Below are 19,187 nucleotides of genomic sequence, written 5' to 3' on the forward strand. Positions count from 1 at the left end.
TAGTACCAAGCGACTGAACTGAACTGAACTGAGCACCAAGGAAAACTGCTAAGGATGCTTCTGCTGCGTAGAAATAATTTTCTTGTATTTGTGACACAAAGAATAGATTTGGTTAGGTTTAAAAGTTGTACACAACTGAGCGACTTCACTTTCACTTTTCACTTTCATGCATTAGAGAAGGAAATGGCAACCCACTCCAGTATTCTTGCCTGGAGAATCCCAGGGATGGGGGAGCCTGGTGGGCTGCCATCCATGGGGTCACACAGAGTCGGACACGACTGAAGTGACTTGCAGCAGCAGCAGCAAGACCAGGTAAGAAACTTTACTTGAAGTTCCATTGAGGAGATAAATGTGTACACAAATAGGAAGTGAAGAGACTGGGGAAGCTGACCTTGACTTGGTATAAAAAGAGAGTCTTGCAGGCATAGAAAACAGACTTGTCATACAGCAGGGGAAGGAGAGGGTGGGATGGATTGAGAGAGTAGCATTGGAACATATACATCACTGTGTGTAAAATAGATAGCCAGTGGGAAGTTGCTGCATAACACAGGGAGCTCAGCCCGCTGCTCTGTGACAATCTCGAGGGATGGGATGGTGGTGGGGTGGAAGGGAGGTTCAACAGGGAGGGGACATATGTATACTTATGATTGATTCACATTGTATAGCAGAAACCAACAAAACACTGCGAAGAAAGTATGCTCCAATTAAAAATAAGAATAAAATAAATTTAAAAAAAAATAGAGATAGTCTCAAGCTACTAAGATGGATGCTATATAGCCAAGTAGCTAAGAAGACAGACTCTAATCTTAGATTCTCTGTGTTCAAATCCTAGCTTCTCTATTTACTAAATCTGTGTGACCTTGGGCAAATAACAAAGGTGTCTCTCAGTTTCCCCATTTGCACAATCACGCAAAAATAGTAACTTCCTCATAGAGTGGGATGAAGATTAAATGAAGCAATATATAGAAAGTCTTTAGAATAATGTCTGACACAGAGTGTTACCTAAGTATAAACTACTCTAATTACTGTTCTGAAGAGGGATCTATTCAGTTCCCAATGACTTCATCTACCATAGAATCCTCCTAGAACCGACACGGCAAGAGAGCAAACCAGAAGAGGCAAGTCTTCATTCAGTCACATAGTGACCTGCTATCTGCCATGGTCTTGGGAGTAGTGAAACAGTACATCTCCAAATATCACATAAGCATAAGAAAAGTTTTCTCTGGGTGGTTAATATTTTTCTCACTTGGGCCTTTGAACTAAGCCAACTCCAGTAAACTTAGTATGTTTCTAAGCACAGAAAACAGACTCAACCCAGTGGGGCTGAATCTGTTACCGGAAACCTTGGCAAGGACTTTATGCTCAGAGCAGAGCTGATTTACAGTAGGGTGAAAAAATAGGAGGGAGAAATATTAAAATAATGTGCAATCATGTTTCTATTTAAAAGTGGTTACTGCCAGCACATTGCAAAATAATGCTGGCCAGCAACCAGGAAGCCGCACCTGCACAGATTCCAGCTGAGGATCCCTGGAGCTCTCACTGTGCTTGCTCAATAGCTCTCCTAGTTAGCACCACTGGCAAAAACCTGGCAAGTCTTATGTATCCACAAACACACACACACATGCTCACACACTCACACACACACTGGCCTTTCCCAAGACCTTTCCACACCTCTCTGCTCAGGGTGGAGATGACCTTCTCTCCCCACTCCATTTTTAGACATGTCCCTCTTCTCTATTTTCAGGTTCAAGGAATCTTCATACAGTTTTTCATGAAATCCCAAGGGAAGGGACTTGTGGGAACCCTGGCTTAGAATCTGTTCCTGACTGACTAGAGTCTGAACCCCTTACCGTGGCCTGCAAACCCTTCAGAGTATTTTTCTCTTAGAAAATATTTTTTTCTTTTACTGTCTGAATTGAAATTATACACAGGTTTATATCCTGCCATATTGAGTGCCTCCTAAATCAAGTGCCATTTAAATTATGCATGTGCCTTTATTTTTTGCCATTTAACATCTGTACACCTCTAGAAGAAAGAGTGTGTCTACCTTTAGGAATAGCCATTAAACAGTGAATGTTTGAGATTCTTTTATGCAATGCCCTTTTTGGAGGAGCTCCTGGTGCAAAATGTACCAACAGTAATAATACCGTAACAGTAAACGTGCAGCAAGTTGAAGAGCTCATTCTGATGTCTAGATGTGAATCATAAAAAGAAGTACTGAAGCAGGAAGACTAGGTGTTGAGTATCACCCCCACTGCTCAGCAGCTGCCTGTCCATCTGCCCTTCAACAAATACTCTCTGCTCCTCACTTTGCTCATCTGCACGATAGGAATTAAAGACCTTGTTTGGCTGGCCCATAGGTTTGCTGTGGAAATTGTAATGGAAATATACATGAAGGGAATTGTAAACTACCCAGCACCTCATGGATGCCTGCCAAGTCACTTACCTAACTCAAGAACTTATATAAAATCCCATGAAAGCAACTCAGAAAAGAGTCAATGTGTGGGAGCCATTTTTCTTTCCTTTTTGGAAACTATCTTGGTCACTTATGAAACCAAGTATTTTCTCTTCCCAACAAATATTCTCAAAATATTCTATGGCATGGCTATGAAAGACAAGATTTAATCTGATGAAAGATTAAATTTTATCCTTATAAATATATATTCTGGGGACTTCCTTGGTGGTCCAGTGGTTAAGAATCCACCTTCCAATACAGGGAACACAGGTTCGATCCCTGGTTGGGGAACTAAGATTCCACATGCCACAGGGCAACTAAGCCCACACCCCGCAACTAGAGAAGCCCTCATTTAACTCAAGAAAGTGCACGCACAGCAACAAAGACCCAGCATAGTCAATTATTTTTTAATTAAAAACAAAACAGATATACTTTCTGTTTGGTAATTTACATGTCACTTTAAAGTAAATGACTGGCAGGAGAGAGAGAACAAGGAACACGAATAGGGTCTCTAAGACTTTCTGTGAATAAGACCAAAGGGTAACTAGGAAGACTCAAGGAGTTTTAAAAGACAAAAAACAGAGGAAATATGATAGAAAGATTGACATTGACTTAGACTTATCTATTGTTTCTTCCTTTAAAGTTCTGCTGACAAATAAGATCAACTATTTCAAATATTTGTGCTTATTTTTTTTCTTAGTATTGCATCTTCACCCAGAAAAGAACAACCATGTAAATGAACAATTTCAATAAAATGTGCAAAGTCCAACGATGGAAAAGCACAAAGGAGAGATACTTAACACAGTTCTTACGGATCAAGAAAGATTTCTTCAAAAGGAAATTCCTAAAGTGAGCCCTCAGGGAATTAATCCCTAAGAAACACTACTCTTTCCGGTTGGAACCGAGCCTTATTTTCTCCAATAAGCTTTATAAAAATATCTTCCACACTTCATGTTGGACTTTGTCCATGCCCAACACCAAAGAGGAGGTTTAAGGAGCCTCCATCTTGCTTGCAACGGCAAAAAAATTTATTTTAATAATCCACAGTGTGGATTATTAAAGGCATTATTATAAAAGGCATTTCAAATGAATAAGAGAGTACACCTAGGGCCTTGAGCAGAAATCAGATAAGTTCTAAAATACATAACCAAGCTTCTAATCTTAAATTGGAGAAAGACTAAAACCTTGGTCAAGTTTATTTAAACCTCCATGACTCCATTTATTCCAGAGCAGAATTATTTTAGTAATCTGGGATTGATGAGAGAATGAATTCGTGTTTAATGTGTTCTGAAGCTTTAGAATGGAAAGCTTTTTAAATAGAATTCCTTTTTAATAATCCCTCTGGCCCTCAAGATCTTCTTCAGGTGGTTGTTTTCAACTTTGTTCTATTTACAATAAGTCTACAGGCAAGTAGACCAAAAACACACATTTGGACCTAGAAAACTCAGATACACATACATGATGAGTTCAGATTTATTTGCATCAGTGGATGCTGGAAGAGGAACTGTGAAGAAACAAAAAAGGATTCAAGCCCCCATTCTATTAGCAGCCCTGTTGCTTTGCAATGAGCTAGGCTACTACTTTCAACTCAGGAATGTAGGTCTCTTATTTCAGAAAGGAATTCATCAGAAACTCATCAGTAAGGCAGTTGATTTGACCTTGGTGCCTGATTAGTAATTTGTTCCTTGGTACTGTACCATAATCAGGATTTAATGTTTCAAGGACCACAAGAAAATCATCTAGGAAGGAATTGAAATTTAGTTCTGATTTTCCCACTAGTACTCAATTCTTTTGAAAATATGTGAGCCTTCTCTGTGTGCTCAGCCTACTAACACATAACTGAGAGCCCAGGGAGTGAATCCTGACAGTTACTATTAAGGTAAAAATGGGGTTACAGAATTCATTTTCAAAGTTTCTTTCCAGTTTATTTTTTAAAAAATTAAATTGGCACTACCAAATTTAATGACATGGCTACCCTGCTGAGTTCTGAGCCCAGAAAGCTATTGTCTCCCTGGTCTATGCATCCTGCTCTGCTCTAATGTTTCCTATAATGCGACTAATAACCAACCATCAGCAATAAATGCCTTGTCATCTCATTGTTGCACACAGCAATAGCTGAAGCAGTGATACTGATAAATGAACCTGCGTAATCATTTTGGATTTCTTTGTTACATCTCACAGTGTGAAGATGGCTTCGGCTCAGCACGTTCCCAAAAAACAAACAAGCGCTATTGCTGTCTCCTCCATCAATCTCTCCTTATTGTCATTCAAACCCCTGTGCTGCCCTAGCTACCACCCATCTTCTCAGAAAAGGAACGCATCCCAGATCTTTGAGTTTAGACCTTTGATATCCTTCTCCCATTGTGCCTTTGCCAACTGTATCTCTAAGAAAGAAATGAAAATCCAAAGAGTGAAGGAGAGAAAGGATGTGCACTTTCTCTACTTTCCAGGCTGTTGAGCTTAGGAAAAAAAACATAAGCTCATTAAAATCCAGTTGAGTCTGACATTTTCCCTTTTACCTTTTCAATCTTTTTATAGTTTCAAATCATTAACGATCAGCATGAAGCTCAAAGGTAGCTCTCGCCATCTATGAAATGGTGGCACATGTGACAATAATGCTTTTGAAGAGCCTGTCACATTCTCTCCCCCAAACAAGTCTCATTAATGCTGAGACTGTCTTTCTTTTCTCTCCGCTTCTTTTCTCCCGATTTCTCTCTAATTAGCTTGTTTTTTTATGTTCCCTCGTTCCACAGTTTGAGCTTAAAAAAAAAAAGAGGTGGATGTCATTTCCATGAACCCCAAGGCCAAGTTAATCAGCAGAATTAATGACTCTATTACCCATTAGACTGGGAGCGGTGGCGCTTAACGCTGAGTACCCAGTGTTCGCCCTCTACCATGCTTCTTCATTTTGCTCTGACAAATGTAAACTTTTGCTCCCTTAGAGCAAACTGTGAGGTCCAGCCTATTTGTAGAGCATTTCTTTTCCCCTTGACATTCCCCCAGGATGTGAACTGGGAGGAAAGGTTGAAAATCTAGCCACCTCTGTCTGCAGTGTTCATGCTGTGAAGGTATCTTGCCATTACATGAAAATGGATAAAAGGAAGTCTTAGGAAAGACTGGAAAAGAGGCATAACATGTATGACTCTCCACAATCCTTAATTCCTGACTGTAGAATATTTCATAGGTACAGCATCACAGAAAACCTCCCAGTATTTTTAAAACTCATACTGTAGAAATAAAAGATACATAGAAATTTAAACCAGCAGACAATTGATTTGATAAACTTTTAACAAACAAGCATGATTAGAGGGTATATGATTTTTGAAATTCACTTTTAATGAATAGAAGGGCAAAATCTTCAAATTGTTTCCCCTTTCAACAGAATTGAGAAATAACATCCTTTTATCCTAAATGTCAGCACTCACACAAAACCAGGTACACATTTTGTATGTATTCAAAATGTTTTATTTTAGAAGCATCTGCCTAGACTCTGTCAGAAGAATAGGAAAGTTTCTACCTTTCATAACTCAACAAAAGCATCCCCTATTTTACTGTTTTTCTGTTTGAATTTTTAATGATACTGCTATCAATATAAAGACACAGAAGGCTAACACGGATTTATCTGGGCACTCAAGTAGGCTTCCAAATTTTAAAAATATCAAGACTATTTCAGAAGAAAGAACTGCTTTCATTCTTTTTCAGTTATAATGCCACCCTCATCTAATATAAAAAGGGTTTGGTATCACGGGTGGGTTATCTTTGCCTAAAGAGATCATTAGGAAAAAAACTTCCTTTTAGGTGAAAATCCTGCCCTAGCTAGGTCTGAAGTACCTTGAGCCAAAAAAGAAAGTCTGTGCTTATGTCTTCCAGCCTTTCCTAGTCCTTCACCCTCAATTTATTCTACAAAATATACCTGAAAGGATATTGGCAAGGATGATAATCATAACACAGACTTCATTCTTTTGCTATATCTATTCATGGAGACAATGCCATTCTTGTTCAGTGTTCTTTCATTTTCTTTATTTTTATTATTATTATGAAAGGAAATCCTCAGGGCATTTTTAAAAAGTTTAAGTCAATAGCAGAACTCTAACTTTCAAGAAAAAAGATTGAGAAAAAATAACATTTCAATGGTTATTAATGAGAGTTTTGCGTTACAAAAGGGCATTTGCAATACTTGGAAATGAAAAGAAAAAGTCTGCAATGCTTGGAAAAATACCACGTTTAGCATAGCTATCTTCAAATAGCATGGTAAATATAAGCCATTCAACTTCCCTTTGATGTGTAGATAGCAACAGGTATAAAATAAAGCATATCATAAAAATAAGCAATAAAGTTTATTCAAAAAAGGAAACCCAAACACTTCATTCTAAGAGTCAATGTAGTACAGCAAGCTTTGCCCCAAATCTGAAACTTGAGGAATAAGAATTATAATCCCAAATGGCCAGCCTCTCAGAATGATTATGGAAGAGCAGGACGTGGGGATGGCAGTGCAAATTTTACCATCTTATTTGCCTTGTCTCTATACAGAGAATAATAATAGTAGAATACGAAACCATATTATTGGCAAATGAAAAGTAGGACATAGAAAACATTACAAGGATTTCTAGGACATCACCCATAAATTTACACAATGAGAACTGTATTTGTGTGTGTGTGTGTGTGTGTGTGTGTATGTGTGTGTGAATCCTTTGTCACAAAGAAATATTCATTTTATTCCATATCTTCTTTTTCTGCCTTTGGACAGGTGATGCAAGACAATGGACTTTGGGGAATTTCTGAAATGTTTTTATGTTAGGTTCTCCTCCTAAGTGCTCTCATAGGATCCTCTAGCTATCTTGAAACATTTATCTCATTTGTCTCTCCCTCCCACAAGAAAGCAACAAGGCCAAGAACAGTGTTGTTTTCCAGTATACTACATACACACTCCAAAGCGTCCCTGGTGACTCAGGTGGTAAAGAATCTGCCTGCAGTGTGGGAGACCCAGGTTTCATCCTTCAGTTGGGAAGATCCCCTGGAGAAGGAAATAGCAACCCACCCCAGTATTCTTTTTTAAGAAAAGACAGAGGAACCAGAGATCAAATTGCCAACATCCACTGGATCATGGAAAAAGCAAGAGGAATTTCAGAAAAACATCTATTTCTGCTTTATTGACTATGTCAAAGGCTTTGACTGTGTGGATCACAATGAACTGTGGAAAATTCTGAGAGAGATGGGAATACCAGACCACCTGACCTGCCTCTTGAGAAATCTGTATGCAGGTCAGGAAGCAACAATTAGAACAGGACATGGAACAACAGACTGGTTCCAAATAGGAAAAGGAGTCCATCAAGGCTGCATATTGTCACCCTGCTTATTTAACTTCTATGCAGAGTACATCATGAGAAACGCTGGACTGGAAGAAACACAAGCTGGAATCAAGACTGCCGGGAGAAATATCAATAGTCTCAAATATGCAGATGACACCACCCTTATGGAGTAAGGGAAGAGGAACTAAAAAGCCTCTTGATGAAAGTGAAAGAGGAGAGTGAAAAAGTTGGCTTAAAGCTCAACATTCAGAAAACGAAGATCATGGCTTCTGGTCCCATCATTTCATGGGAAATAGATGGGGAAACAGTGGAAACAGTGTCAGACTTTATTTTTGGGGGCTCCAAAATCACTGCAGATAGTGACTGCAGCCATGAAATTAAAAGATGCTTACTCCTTGGAAGAAAAGTTATGACCAACCTAGATAGCATATTCAACAGCAGAGACATTACTTTGCCGACTAAGGTCTGTCTTGTCAAGGCTATGGTTTTTCCTGTGGTCATGTATGGATGTGAGAGTTGGACTGTGAAGAAGGCTGAGCGCCAAAGAATTGATGCTTTCGACCTGTGGTGTTGGAGAAGATTCTTGAGAGTCCATTGGACGGCAAGGAGATCCAACCAGTCCATTCTGAAGGAGGTCAACCCTGGGATTTCTTTGGAAGGAATGATGCTAAAGCTGAAACTCCAGTACTTTGGCCACCTCATGTGAAGAGTTGACTCATTGGAAAAGACCCTGATGCTGGGAGGGACTGAGGGCAGAAGGAGAAGGGAACAACAGAGGATGAGATGGCTGGATGGCATCACTGACTTGATGGATGTGAGTCTGAGTGAACTCCGGAAGTTGGTGATGGACAGGGAGGCCTGGTGTGCTGCGATTCATGGGGTCGCAAAGAATCAGACACGACTGAGCGACTGAACTGAACTGAGCAGAACCAGTACTCTTGCCTGGAGAATTCCATGGACATAGGAGCCTGGCAGGCTAAAGTTCACAGGGTTGCAAAGAGTTGGACATGACTGAGTGATTATGACCCACAATTGATATGACCAATTTGTAGAATATACAAGTGGAAGAAAATTGAGTTGATCGATTTAAGCCTAAAATAGCAGTTGCAAACTTGATTTTTCTTATAGATTCATCCAACAATTCAGTTCAGTTCAGTCGCTCAGCTGTGTCCGACTCTTTGCGACCCCCATGAATCACAGCATGCCAGGCCTCCCTGTCCATCACCAACTTCCAGTTCAGTTCAGTTCAGTCGCTCAGTCATGTCCGACTCTTTGCAACCCCATGAATCACAGCACACCAGGCCTCCCTGTTCATCACCATCTCCCGGAGTTCACTCAGACTCACGTCCATCGAGTCCGTGATGCCATCCAGCCATCTCATCCTCGGTCGTCCCCTTCTCCTCCTGCCCCCAATCCCTCCCAGCATCAGAGTTTTTTCTAATGAGTCCAACTCCCAGAGTTCACCCAAACTCATGTCCATCAAGTTGGTGATGCCATCCAGTCATCTCATCCTCTGTTGTCCCCTTCTCCTCCTGCCCACAATCCCTCCCAGCATCAGAGTCTTTTCCAGTAAGTCCACTGTTCATATGAGGTGACCAAAGTATTGGAGTTTCAGCTTCAGTGTCAGTCCTTCCAAAGAACACCCAGGGCTGATCTCCTTTAGGATTGACTGGTTGGATTTCCTTGCAATCCAAGGGACTCTCAAGGGTATTCTCCAGCACCACAGTTCAAAAGCATCTATTCTTCAGCACTCAGTTTTCTTTACAGTCCAACTCTCACATCCATACATGACCACTGGAAAAACCATAGCCTTGACTAGATGGACCTTAGTTGGCAAAGTAATGTCTCTGCTTTTGAATATGCTATCTAGGTTGGTCATAACTTTTCTTCCAAGGAGTAAGCGTCTTTTAATTTCATGGCTGCAATCACCATCTGCAGTGACTTTGGAGCCCCCCAAAAAATAAAGTCTGACACTGTTTCCACTGTTTCCCCATCTATTTCCCATGAAGTGATGGGACCAGATGCCATGATCTTCATTTTCTGAATGTTGAGCTTTAAGCCAACTTTTTCACTCTCCTCTTTCACTTTCATCAAGAGGCTTTTTAGTTCCTCTTCACTTTCTGCCATAAGGGTGGTGTCATCTGCATATCTGAGGTGATTGATATTTCTCCCGGCAATCTTGATTCCAGCTTGTGCTTCTTCCAGCCCAGCATTTCTCATGATGTACTCTGCATAGAAGTTAAATAAGCAGGGGGACAATATGCAGCCTTGATGGACTCCTTTTCCTATTTGGAACCAGTCTGTTGTTCCACGTCCAGTTCTAACTGTTGCTTCCTGACCTGCATACAGATTTCTCAAGAGGCAGGTCAGGTGGTCTGGTATTCCCATCTCTCTCAGAATTTTCCACAGTTTATTGTGATCCACACAGTCAAAGGCTTTGGCATAGTCAATAAAGCAGAAATAGATGTTTTTCTGGAACTCTCTGGCTTTTTCCATGATCCAGTGGATGTTGGCAATTTGATCTCTGGTTCCTCTGCCTTTTCTAAAACCAGCTTGAACATCTTGAAGTTCATGGTTCACATATTGCTGAAGCCCGGCATGGAGAATTTTGAGCATTATTTTACTAGCGTGTGAGATGAGTACAATTGTGCAGTAGTTTGAGTATTCTTCGGCATTGCCTTTCTTTGGGATTGGAATGAAAACTGACCTTTTCCAGTCCTGTGGCCACTGCTGAGTTTTCCAAATTCGCTGTCATATTGAGTGCAGCACTTTCACAGCACCATCTTTCAGGATTTGAAATAGCTCTGCTGGAATTCCATCACCTCCACTAGCTTTGTTTGTAGTGATGCTTCCTAAAGCCCACTTGACTTCACATTCTAGGATGTCTGACTCTAGGTGAGTGATTGCACCATCGTGATTATCTGGGTTGTGAAGAACTTTTTTGTACAGTTCTTCTGTGTATTCTTGCCATCTCTTCTTAATATCTTCTGCTTCTGTTAGGTCCATACCATTTCTGTCCTTTATCGAGCCCATCTTTGCATGAAATGTTCCCTTGGTATCTCTAATTTTCTTGAAGAGATCTCTAGTCTTTCCCATTCTGTTGTTTTCCTCTATTTCTTTGCACTGATCACTGAGGAAGGCCTTCTTATCTCTCCTTGCTATTCTTTGGAATTCTGCATTCAGATGGGACTATCTTTCCTTTTCTCCTTTGCTTTTCACTTCTCTTCTTTTCACAGCTATCTGTAAGGCCTCCTCAGACAGCCATTTTGCTTTTTTGCAGTTCTTTTCCATGGGGATGGTCTTGATCCCTGTCTCCTTTACAATGTCACAGCTTCCCTGGTGGCTCAGATGGTAAAGCATCTGCATACAGTGTGGGAGACCCGGGTTCAATCCCTGAGTCAGGAAGATCTCCTGGAGAAGGGAATGGCAACCCACCCTAGTATTCTTGCCCCCCACCCCAAAAAAGGGGCTCAAAGATTCATCTATAATTACCTCCAAATTACCTAAAAGCCCAAGACAACATCTTAGAATGCATAAAAGTATGGGGTCTTTTTGTGGTTGTTCAAGATGAGTAACGTTGATGAGAAAAATACAAGCTCATGTCAGACATGTTACTTCATTAGTTACTTTTTTATCCTTGATTTTCTTTAGTATGTAAAATGTCAATTGTGCAAGAAAATAAAAGAAAATATTCAGGTATCTGTGCTTCCATGTCGATTGCAGCATTATTTACAATTCCTTTACAATATCTGAGATATGAAAGCAACCTAATGTCATTTATGGATGAATGGATGAAGAAAAATCTGTGTGTGTGTGTATAATTCAGCCTTAAAAAGGAAGGAGACTAAGCCATTTGAAAAAATATGGATGAACCTGGAGGACATTATGCTAACTGAAATAAGCCAGACACAGAAAGACAAAACAAAAAACAAAAAAACTGCATGATCTCACTTAAATGTGCAACTAACAAAAAGTTAATTACACAGAAGTAGAGAGTAGAACACTATGGGTGAGGAGGTGGGGGCAACGGGAGATATTGGTCAAAGGGTAGAGAGTTTCAGTTGTATAGAATTACTAAGCTGAATCTAATGTACACTATGATGAAAACATAATAATACTGTATAGAATGCTAAAAACTGGCTAAGACAATAGATTTCAAGTGTTCTCTTAAAAAAAAAGATGGTAACCATGTGAGAAAATGTTACCTTGACTGTTAAAACCATTTCACCATATCTGTGTATCAAATCAGCATATTGTACACCTTAAATATCTTCAATTTTTAAAAAGAAAGGCATAAGTACATCATAAATATACAGAAACATCTACTTCTTTCTGAAATCAAACCCTTTCCATGGTACAGTAGAAAGCCTCTGGACTCCACACATCTGCACGAGAATTCTAGTTTTACCAGAATTAAGTCATGTGCCCACGAGTAAACTGCAACTGAGAAAAAGAAGACAACAAGAATATTCCCACAAGGGTTGCTGTGAATTGACAGGCAGCACAGATCACAATATAGATGACCTATGCATGTTTGTTTCTTTCTCCAACTTCCTATCCTATAAATGTGACCAGGAGAAAAAGAATAAAGGAAATAGGTAAAATAGATAAAAATGCTGACATATAAGGAAAATAAACATAGAATATGATTGTTTCTTTTAAATCTAAATAACTTCCAATACCTAAAGGGCAAGAAAGTCAACTAAATTTCTCTGGGACTCAAACCACTTACAGATTAAATTATTTTCTGAAATATTTTACTGAACTCAGGGCATAGCCATGTTTAGCTGAATTTGGTAAAGGATTTGGAAACAATTCAGAAACTATGACTCATAACAAATTCATGAAGGCAAAAAGTATTCCATTTGAAATTGCAGGTGTTGATTATCAAAAAGAATGATGCAGTAAAATCAGGTCTGTCTGCCTTCTAGAGCTCTACATAGTTCTCCAAAGAAGGAAATCAGCTTCTATTCCTTTATTTATCAATAATATCAAAAGTCAACTTCATTGCAAAGCCTCTCCCAAAAATTATCTTCCAAACAAGATGAGTTCAATTCAACCAGTGTAAACTGATCAACCATATGTTTTGGCCATAAACTCCCAGATTACCTGCAATATGCCTCTACTATTGCACTTTCACTTCACTTTGTAAATGTCTACTTTCTTGTTTCTCTCCCCTACTAGATGATGTGTTTCCCCAAGACAGAAACCAAAGAATATTTGTCTTCAAATTGCTCTTGCTCAACACAGGGCTTGACACAAAGTGGTTTTAGAAAAAAAATTAGAAGGAAGCGTGCTAAGATTATCTAACAACAAAGTATTGTGTACCCAAATTATATGTTGGTATGTACCAAGCATTGGACAAAGACCAATCTCATTCATAAAGAAAAAAAAAAATTCTAAATAAAATGTTAGCAAGTTGACTCTATCAGTACACTGAAAGAAATAACAAATGAATCATTGCTAAATGGAGATCATGTCAGGAATACAACAATGGTTCATAATTAGAAAACGTATCCTGAAAATTCATATTAAAAAGTCAATGGAGAAATACAATATTATCTCATCAGATGCTAAGAATGCATTTGATAGAAAGATACTCTCATAACATGATAAAAATTTAAACTCACAGTATATGCTGGAGCTTCAAAGTTAATAGTGAATCTCTAGAATCATTCCTATGAGAGTCAAGGGTAATAATAAATAGTAATTTCTGCTATTAACTCCATTATTTAGCATTTTAATATATATGCATACACAAACACTTTTTAAGAACATAATTATGGGAATGGAAGGTTAAATTACCATTGTTTAAAAAATGATATATTTGTATGCTTGAAAGAAGCAAAAGATTCAACTGAAAAAGATGGGTGGAAACGGTGCTGAGAATATCAAGGAACTATTAGACAATTTGAGTCATTCGAATATACTTTTACATGGAGCTCCAAAAAGAGAGGAGAGAGAAAACAAATACATTTTTAAAAAATAATGGCCAAGAGAAAGTCTAGCCAAAGAGGCCTTCTGATCACCAGCTACAAGAGGCTTGGAAAAAGACTCTGATAGGACCATAACTCCTGGGGTGGAGACAGTCCATGTCCCTGCACACTTGGCACCACCAGGGTCCCCGCAAGCCAAGCCACTATGCCACCTTCATGCTTGACCCTCACTGGGGCAGAGCTGCCACGGGCAAAACAAGTCTTGCATCTATGCATGCAGGGTCGCTTCAGTCATGTTCATCTCTTTGCAACCCTGTACTGTGTCCTGCCAGGCTTCTCTGTCAGGGAGGGGGGCTCTCCAGGCAAGAACACTGGAGCGTATTGGCCAGTACTGGTTGCCGTACCCTTCTAGAGCACTGTATTTCCCGCTGCCCTAGCTGCCAACTCTCCTGAGTACCTGGTGCTGTCAGAACCCCTGCGACCCAAGCAGCTGCAGCACCTCCACACCTGGCCCTCACAGGGGCAGACCCAAGTCCCCCAGGGCAGCCTCAGCAGCAAACCCCAGTGGACAGCCCATATCCAGAGGTGGAAATAAAACCACAACCGAAATCCAGGGGCAGTGTGTCTAAGGAAGAAGACCCAACATCTTCCCAACATCTGTATAAGCTGCAGATTAAATCCACGATCAACTAGGCAGACTCTATGTCTATGGAATATATAAAAGGCTATTGAGAGTTCCCACAAAAGAAAACGCACTAGTTCTGATAGCTGTGGACATTGGAGGCAAGAACACACAGGAGTAGGAGCAAATTAGAATCTGAGTTGCCCTCACAGCAGGTCCAGAGATCAGCACAGTGTGGGAAGGCATCCTAGGGAGTTAAGATGGACCTGTGACTCGCAGTGAGGAAAAGGACTCTGACAGCAGTGACTCAAGGAAAACATTTATTATTCTTATTTTTTGACTTGTTCTGTAGATACTTTTGGATTTTTTTTTTTCTTTTCTTCCCCCGCTGTTGTAGTTGTTGATTTTATTGGCACTAAGAAATCCAATTAAGCTTTTGAGCTTATTTCTTTTTTCTCAGTCACATTGTTTTTGTTGTTATAAATCTCTGCCTCTACATTGGGCTTTTGTAGTTCTGTGGAGTTTTCCTTTTTTTTCTCTTTTTTTAATTATAATTTTTTAAACCTACTATGATTTTTCCTACATTTATTCCTTACTTTCTTTTCCTACTGTTCTTTTCTCCTTGCAATTAATCTTTAGCTTATATAAATCTTCTTTATCTACTTCTATTTAACTTTGCACATCGATTCTTTCTTTCTTTTCTTTTCTTTCTCTCCAATCCTCTCAACATATATGTTTTACTTTCATTGCTTTATTTCCCAATTGGCACCTTGCTTTAGTTATGTTTTCCAGTTTGTGCTTTCATTAGTTTTGTTCTAGTAGATATGATTTTTGGTTTCCTTTGTTTCCTGGGTCACTCTATTGTACTTTACTTTTGTTGGTCTGTTTTGATTTTGCTTACAGGTGTATATGTATATGTGCATATTCAGTCACACTTTTTATTGTTGTTATAAATCTCTTACTCCACGTTGGGCTTTTGCAGCTCTGTGGAGTTTTCCTTTTTCTTCTTCTTCTTTTGCTTTTCCTTTTTTTTTTTTCTTCTCTCTTGTTTATAATTTTAATTTTTAATTTTTTAAACCTATTACATTTTTTTCTACATTTATTCCTTTGCCTGCCTTTCCTACTGTTCTTTTCCCCTTGTAGTTAATCTTTAGTGGATATAAATCTTCTTCATCTACCTCTATTTAACTTTGTATATCTATTCTCTCTCTCTTTTCTTCCTTTCCTTTCTTCTCAATATATTTGTTAGTTTTGTTTTCATTCTTTTATTCCCCACTTGGCACCTTGCTTTAGTTTTGTTTTCCAGTTTGTGTTTTAGTTAGTTTTGTTCTTAACTGGAAATATAATTTTGTATTTCCTTTGTTCGCTGGGTCAGTCTGCTGTACTTTATTTTTGTTGGGCTGTTTTGACTTTGCTCATAGGTATATATGTATATGTGTATGTTCCATTATTTTAATTATCATTTGCTTGATTTTGTAGCTGCCATTTGTCTGGGGTTCATCTTTGGTTTCTCATTTTTGGATATTTGCTTTAATCTCACTTAATGCCATAAAAAGCCCCTTGCGGAATCCTCCTTCCTGACCAAAGCTCAAGCCCTGATCCTTTGGAGTGGGAACACTGACTCCAAGACCCTAGGCTACCAGAGAACTAACCCTAAGGAGTATCAAATAGTTATGAACTCACACAAAAGAAACCACTTGAATACAACACCCGGCATCACCCAATCACCACTAGCACCCTGTGCAGGATGCCTCATCTAAACAACAAACAAAACAAAAATACAAACCAAATCATCAGCAGACAGGATTACCACCTCTCTCAGACTTGCTCATCAAAGGAAAAACAAACAAAAACTCAGCACAAATCTCACCCTATACAAAGCTACACAAACCACTGTACCAACCTTAGGAGGACAGAAACCATAGGAAGAAAGAATTCAACCTTCTTCAAGGAAAGAATTCAACTTTCCTTGAAGCCTAGGAAATGGAAACCACAAACACAGTAAGTTTTTTTAAAAAATGAAAAGGCAGAGAAATACTACACAAATGAAGGAACAAACTAGAAACACCAAAGTCCAAATAAATGAAGAGGAAATAGGCAAATTACCCGAAAAAGAATTCAGAATAATGATAGTAAAGGTGATCAAAAACCTTGAAAGTAAAATGAAGAAAATGCAAGAATCAATTAACAAAGACCTAGAAGAATCAAAGAATAAACAGACAGAGACAAACAGCACAATTACTGAAATCAAAAATACTCCAGAAGGAGTCAATAGCAGAATATCTAAAGCAGAAGAACAATCAGTGAGCTGGAAGATACAATGGTGGGAAAAAACTTCTGAAGAGCAGAATAAAGTAAAAAGAATGAAAAGAACTGAGGATAGTCTCAGAGACCTCTGGGACAATATTAAAAGCACCAATATCCGAATTATAGGGGTCCCAGAAGAACAAAAGAAAGGGTATGAGAAAATTTTTGAAGAGAGTATAGTTGAAAATTTCCCCAACATGGAAAAGGAAATAGTCAATCAACTGCAAGAGGCACAAAGAGTCCCATACAGGATAAACCCAAGGAGAAACATGCCAAGACACATACTGATCACACTAACAAAGACTAAACACAAAGAAAGAATATTACAAGCAGCAAGGGAGAAGCAACAAATAACATGCAAAGGAAACCCCATATACTTAACAGCTGATCTTGCAGCAGAAACTCTGCAGGCCAGAAGGGAATGGCAGGATATATTTAAAGTACTGAAAGGGAAAAATCTACAACCAAGATTACTGTACCTGGCAAGGATCTCATTCACAATTGACGGATAAATAAAAAACTTTTCAAACAAGCAAAAGTTAAGAGAATTCAGTACCACCAAATCAGCTTTACAACAAATGTTAAAGGGACTTATATAGTCAAGAAATACAAGAGAAGATGTAAGATCTACCAAATCAACACCAAATACTTAAGGAAATGGCAATAGGAACATGTATATCAATAATTACTTTAAATGTAAATGGATTAAATTCTCTAACCAAAAGACACAGGCTGGCCGAATGGATACAAAAATAGGACCCATGTATATGCTGTCTACGGGAAACCCACTTCAGACCTCAAGACACACAGACTGAAAGTGAGAGGATGGAAAAATATATTCTTGCAAATGGGAAGAAAAAAAAGCTGGAGTAGCAATCCTCATATCAGACAAAATATACCTTAAAATAAAGAATATTGCAAGAGATAAGGAAGGACACTACATAATGATCAAGGGATCAACCCAAGAGGAAGACATAACAATTGTAAATATCTATGCACCCAACAAAGGAGCACCTCGATATATAAGACAAATACTAACAGACGTAAAAACATAAATTGACAGTAACACAATAATAGTAGGAAACTTTTAACACCCCACTCACACCAATGGACAGATCATCAAAACAGAAAATTATTAAGGAAACACACGTCTTAAATGATGCATTCGATGAGACAGATCTCATTGATATCTTCAGGACATTCCAACCAAATGCAGAAGCATACACCTTCTTTTCAAGCACACATGGAACATTCTTCAGGAGAGACCACATCTTGGGTCACACATCAAACCTCAGGAAATTTAAGACAACTGAAATCATATCAAGCACCTTTTCTGACCACAATGCTATGACACTAGGTATCAATTACAAGAAAAAAAATGGTAAGAAACACAAACACATGCAAATTAAACAACACATTTCTAAATAACCAACTGAAGAAATCAAACGGGAAATCAAAAAATTTCTAGAAACATATGACAATGAAAACATAACAACTCAAAACCTATGGGATGCAGCAAAAGCAGTCCTAAGAGGGAAGTTTAGAGCAATACAATCCTACCTCAAGAAACAAGAAAAACATCAAACAGACAACCTAACTTTACACCTAAAATAACTGGAAAAAGAACAAAAAAATTCCAAAATTAGCAGAAAGAAAGAAGTCATAAAGACCCAAGCAGAAATAAATGAAAAAGAAATGAAATAAACAATAGTAAAGATTAATAAAACTAAAAGCTGGTTCTTTGAGAAGATAAACAAAATTGACAAGGCTTTAGCCAGACTCATCAAGAATAAAAGAGAGAAGCATCAAATCAACAAAATTAGAAATGAAAAAGGAGAGGTTACAACAGACAATGCAGAAATACAAAGGATTATAAGACTCTTATGAACAACTATATGGCAATAAAATGGACAACCTGAAGAAATGGACAGATTCCCAGAAAAGTTCAATCTTGGAAGACTGAACCAGGAAGAAATAGAAATTATGAACAACCCAATTACAAGCACTGAAATTGAAGCTGTGATCAAAAATCTCCCGAAAGACAAAAGCCCAGGACCACATGGCTTCACGGGAGAATTCTATCAAACATTTAGAGAAGAGCTAATGCCTATCCTTCTAAAACTCTTTCAAAAAATTGCAGAGGAAGGAACACTTCAAGACTCATTCTATGAGGCCACCATCACCCTGATACCAAAACCAGACAAAGACAACACAAAAAAGAAAACTACAGGCCAATATCACTGATGAATCCTCAACAAAATTTTAGCAAAGAGAATTCAGCAACACATCAAAAAGCTCATGGAGCATGATCAAGTTGGGTTTATTCCAGGGATGCAAGGATTCTTCAATATATGCAAATCAATCATTGTGATACACCATATAAATTAATTGAAAGATAAAACCATATGATCACCTCAATAGAAGCAGAAAAAGCCTTTGACAAAATTCTGCACCCAGTTATGATTAAAACTCTTCAAAAAATGGGCATAGAAGGAACCTACCTCAACATAGTAAAGGCCATATATGATAAGCCTACAGCAAACATTTTTCTCAATGGT

The sequence above is a fragment of the Ovis canadensis genome, chromosome 20, assembly GCF_042477335.2.
Source record: "Ovis canadensis isolate MfBH-ARS-UI-01 breed Bighorn chromosome 20, ARS-UI_OviCan_v2, whole genome shotgun sequence".
NCBI classification, from domain to species: Eukaryota; Metazoa; Chordata; class Mammalia; order Artiodactyla; family Bovidae; genus Ovis; species Ovis canadensis.